The sequence below is a fragment of the Eschrichtius robustus genome, chromosome 19, assembly GCF_028021215.1.
Source record: "Eschrichtius robustus isolate mEscRob2 chromosome 19, mEscRob2.pri, whole genome shotgun sequence".
Lineage (NCBI taxonomy): Eukaryota > Metazoa > Chordata > Mammalia > Artiodactyla > Eschrichtiidae > Eschrichtius > Eschrichtius robustus.
This window is the reverse complement of record NC_090842.1, coordinates 58969600-58974744: the sequence shown is the minus strand read 5'-3', so window position 1 is coordinate 58974744 and position 5145 is coordinate 58969600. Positions and strand designations below refer to the sequence as shown.

The following is a 5145-nucleotide window of genomic DNA, read 5'->3' as shown; positions in this document are numbered from 1 at the left end:
AATAGAATAGTGTTATTACATCTTCTTGGAGAATCAAATTCGATATGCAGAAAAAGACTTGCAATTTATCTGCCAAAAGATTTGGACGTTTTATGATGAATCAAAGATGTTTTCTGGGAAAGAATGCAAGTCAGCATAACTTTGAAAAAGAAAGAAGAAATCAAAGTAACAGCCAGTCTTGAAGTGGCTGAGGTAGGCTTCCAGTCCTCATGATGTTAAGAGAACTTGAGCAAATAACTTTGAAAACCCTGGATTAAAGAAATAACTTCCCACGGGTAGATGAAGATAGATTAGAGCAGAGCCCAGAATTAGGTAATCAGATGTCCTAGCTTATAGGAAAGACAAGGCAAGGAACCTCTTTGAGACTACATAATTATAGTCAATCAGAAAACTACTTGTTTTATTTTTAAGAGTGATCATTGCATTTTAAAATATTCTAAATATACAAAACCAGGTTTCCATTTCCTAGGCAGGGCCTGTTGCATTTGGCAGTTCTGAACCAAAATAGCTGTAGTTTCTTCTGACAGACTTTTTTTCTGATCTGAAATGGTAGGTAAAAATAGATGAACAGTTAATGGATATAGTATTAGGGAAGAAGATAAAATTCCTTTCCTATTACAAGTTCAGAATAAAGTTCCAAGTGTTCCTGAAAAAAAAGGATTTTTTTATATCTTTATTGGAGTATAATTGCTTTAGAATGTTGTGTTAGTTTCTGTTGTACAACAAAGTGAATCAGCTATAAGGATACATATATCCCCATATCCCCTCCCTCTCAAGCCTCCCTCCCATCCTCCCTATCCCGCCCCTCTAGGTCGTCACAAAGCACCGAGCTGATCTCCCTGTGCTATGCGACTGCTTCCCACTAGCTATCCATTTTACATTTGGTAGTGTATATATGTCAGTGCTAACTCTCTCACTTCATCCCAGCTTCCCCTTCCCCCCACTGTGTCCTCAAGTCTATTCTCTACGTCTGTGTCTTTATCCCTGCCCTGCCACTAGGTTCATCAGTACCGCTTTTTTAGATTCCATATATGTGCATTAGCATACGGTATTTGTTTTTCTCTTTCTGACTTACTTCACTCTGTATGACAGACTCTAGGTCCATCCACCTCACTACAAATAACTCAATCTCATTTCTTGTTATGGCTGAGTAATATTCCATTGTATATATGTGCCAAAAAAGGATTTTCTTTTCTAACCTTTTTTCCAAAAGTCTCTCATTTGCTTCACCCTAATTGGCTTCATCACAGCTAAAAATCCTTAAAACGATTTCTCTGTCATCAAAATCAGTAGCGTTGGGTAACAGGCTGAGAGGCTGTTTGCAGAGCTAGTTGAAGATGAATGCCAGAGGACTTGGATCTCAGCTAAAGGACAGTATTCCAGTTACTGAACTTTCAGCAAGTGGACCTTTTGAAAGTCATGATCTTCTTCAAAAAGGTTTTTCTCGTGTGAAAAATGAACTTTTGCCCAGTCATCCTCTTGAATTATCAGGAAAAAAATTCCAGCTCGACCAAGATAAAATGAACTTTTCCACACTGAGAAACATCCAGGGTCTATTTGCTCCACTAAAACTACAAATGGAATTCAAGGCAGTGCAGCAGGTTCAGCGTCTTCCATTTCTTCCAAGCTCAAACCTTTCATTGGATATTTTGAGGGGTAATGATGAAACTACTGGATTTGAAGGTATTCTTAATAACCCATCACAAAGTGAACTAATGGGAGAACCATATTTGATGGTTGAATATAAACTCGGTTTACTGTGATACAGTGTGCTGTTCATGGAAATAGATGGGCTGCATCTTGTTTAGAGTTGTCTTTTTACTATACTTTGACGTGCACAACATTAGAAGTACTGACACATGAGAAAAAAAATCAATAGCATTGCTTTCTCTAATATCATTGCAGTAACAAATCTGGAAATGAAACATGCCCATCAGAAGTAGGATGTTTAATTAGGTGTGGAGTACCTATACAGTGGGATAGTGCACAGCAGTGAAAATGACTGAATTTAACAAATATGATAAACAAAGAGTTATAGATATATACATACAGTATAATTCCATTCATAAAACTTTAAAAAGAGGCAAAACAAATGATATTTTGTGTGTAAGTGGTACATAATAAAAAACAAGGGGACTTCCCTGGTGGCTCAATGGTTAAGAATCTGCCCACCAATGCAGGGGACACAGGTTCGAGCCCTGGTCCAGGAAGATCCCACATGCTGCGGAGCAACTAAGCCTGTGCACCACAACTACTGAGCCTGCATTCTAGAGCCCACGAGCCACAACTACTGAAGCCTGTGTGCCTAGAGCCCGTGCTCTGCAACAAGAGAAGCCACCACAATGAGAAGCCTGTGCACTGCAATGAAGAGTAGCCCCCACTCGCAGCAACTAGAGAAAGCCCGTGTGCAGCAACGAAGACCCAATGCAGCCAAAAATAAATTAATTAATTTTTTTAAAAAAAGGATATGATAAAATTCAGGAATGTGGTAGCTACAAGAAGGCAGGAAGATGAAGAGATAAGTTGGCAAAAGGATTCAAAGTTATTTTGTGTATTCTATTTCTTATGCTGGATTGTATTTACACAATTGTATACCTTTAAAATATATTTATTATAAAGAATTTATCTGTGATGAAATTTTAAAGTTTTTAATATAGAAATTGAAGGCAACTGTGTGTATTTGTGTATGTATTACTGTATGAACATGGAGAAAGTTATGGGATATGTATGCCAGATTTTAAACAATGCTCTACACAAGGGGAGTGTGGGAGCTTGTGAAGGTATGTGCAGAGGAGAAACTTATAGGTAAGTGATGTGAAAAAAAATGCCTGTTAAAAGTGTAAAATACATACATACATCTCTGTTATTTACATGTATATGTGTTAGAAGATACTAAGAAATACTAAGAAGCATTATAACAAGGTAGTAAACTTTCAGGTGTTTTCACTTGGTATTTTTATGCCTTGCTCGAACTTTTGACAAAGTCTATTTTGTATAATATAAGTATGGCCACCCTTGCTTTCACTTACAATTTGCATGGTATGCCTTTTTCCACACTTTCACTTTCAGCCTCTGTGTGTCTTTAAATCTGAAGTGAGTCTCTTGTAGACAGAATATAGTTGGATCTTGTTTTTTTTTCATTCATTCAGCCATTCTGTCTTTTGATGGAGAAGTTTAATCCATTTACATCTAAAGTAATAATTAACAGGGAAGGACTTACTATTGTCATTTGTTAATTGTTTTCTGTTTGTCTTACAGCGTTTTTGTCACTCTTTTCCCTTCTTGCTGTCTTCCTTTCTGTTTCATTGATTTTTTTTTTCTCTTGGTGTGTGTGGTGATGTGCTTTGATTCCTTTCTCATTTTCTTTTGTGTACCTTCTATAGGCATTTTCTTTTTGGTTAACATGGGACTTAAACAAAACATCTTAAAACAAGCTATATTAAGCTGATAACAACTTAACTTCTATCATATACAAATGCTCAACACTTATTTCTCCCCTCACACATATTTTATGTTATTGATGTCACAAATTATGTCTTCATATTGTGTATCTACTAACATATTTTTGTAGTTATAATTATTTTTACTTCTGTATTTTAATCTCTATTCCAGAATTAAACGTGATTTATGCACCACCATTACAATATCACAGAATTCTGTATTTGTCTATACATTTACCTTTTCCAGTGAGCTTTTTACTTTCATATTCTTTCATGTTGCTGTTTAGCATCATTTCCACTTGAAGAACTTCCTTTAGCATTTCTTGTAAGGCAGGTCTAGTGGTGATGAACTCCCTCAGCATATTATCCCACTCCCTCTGGCCTGCAAGACATCTGCTGAGAAATCTGCTGAGAGTCTTATAGGGGTCCCCTTGTACATGACGAATTGCTTTTCTCTTGTTGCTTTCAAAATTCTCTTTGTCTTTGACTTTTGACAATTTGATTACAATTTGTCTCACTGGATTACTTTGGATTCATCCTATTTTGAGTCTATATGGCTTCATTTTTTAATAAATTTATTTATTTATTTTTGGCTGTGTTGGGTCTTCATTGCGGTGTGCAGACTTCTCATTGCAGTGGTTTCTCCTGTTGTGGAGCACGGGCTCTAGGCATGCGGGCTTCAGTAGTTGTGGTGCAGGGGCTTAGTTGCTCCGCAGCATGTGGGATCCTCCTGGACCAGGGCTCAAACCCGTGTCCCCTGCATTGGCAGGCAGATTCTTAACCACTGCCCCACCAGGGAAGCCCCTATATGGCCTCTTGAATCTGGATGTCATACATTTTCCCAGATTTGGGAAGTTTGGAGCCATTATTTCTTTTCTTTCTTTCTTTTTTAAATCAAGGTAACATTGGTTTATAACATATGTTTCATGTGTACAACATTATATTTCTACTTCTGTATACACTAAGGCGTGCTTACCACCGAAAATTTAGCTTCCATCCATGACTCTACAGTTGACCCCCTGTTGGGAAGCCAAGATATCGAGTAATATCCTCTGAACTGAGAAGGAACTTTGAGACTGAAATATGAAGCAGGCCACTCCATAAAGTGCAATTATGAAGTTTATTATGGGTAACTTACATACAGGCAGGAAAGATCTGGTGGATGGATGATCCAGAAGCATTCGCAGCTGCACTCCATGTCATCGAAAAGGGTACAGGGGAGTTTAAAGGGGCCAAAGCTAAAAATAGAATCTGACTACCAAGTAAGAAGCATACCCACACTGACAAGAACTGGGGATTTTTCCTCTCTCTGGGGGTCTCATGACCATTGACCATCTGCACCAGCAAAGGCATTCTTCCAGTTTTCGTATCAGATGAAGGCAAGGGTAAAAATTGATAGGGAACTTATCTGGCTTGGGTGCATTCCTTGTGAGTAGGCTAAAGTTCAGTCACTCAGAAAAGGGAGGGGGTAGGACTGTGGGCCTGAGATGGAGTTGACAAAATGGAGTCAGTGTGGTGAAGCCACACACTCCCTTTAACCATTTCACCTTCCCACACCCACCCCCTACTCCTTCCCCTCTGGCAACCACCACTCTATTCTCTATCTACACATTTGGTTTGATTTGGTTTTTTCATTCATTTTGTTTTTCGTTTGTTTTTCTATATCCCACATATGAGCAAAACCATATATTATTTGTTTTTCTCT

The 5145-nt window shown here is 38.0% G+C and overlaps 1 pseudogene; it reads left to right on the top strand.

The window, feature by feature from the left end:
• Positions 1–1328: 1328 nt before the first annotated feature.
• On the top strand, positions 1329–1763 carry LOC137753108 (proteasome maturation protein pseudogene; annotated as a pseudogene).
• Positions 1764–5145: the final 3382 nt, after the last annotated feature.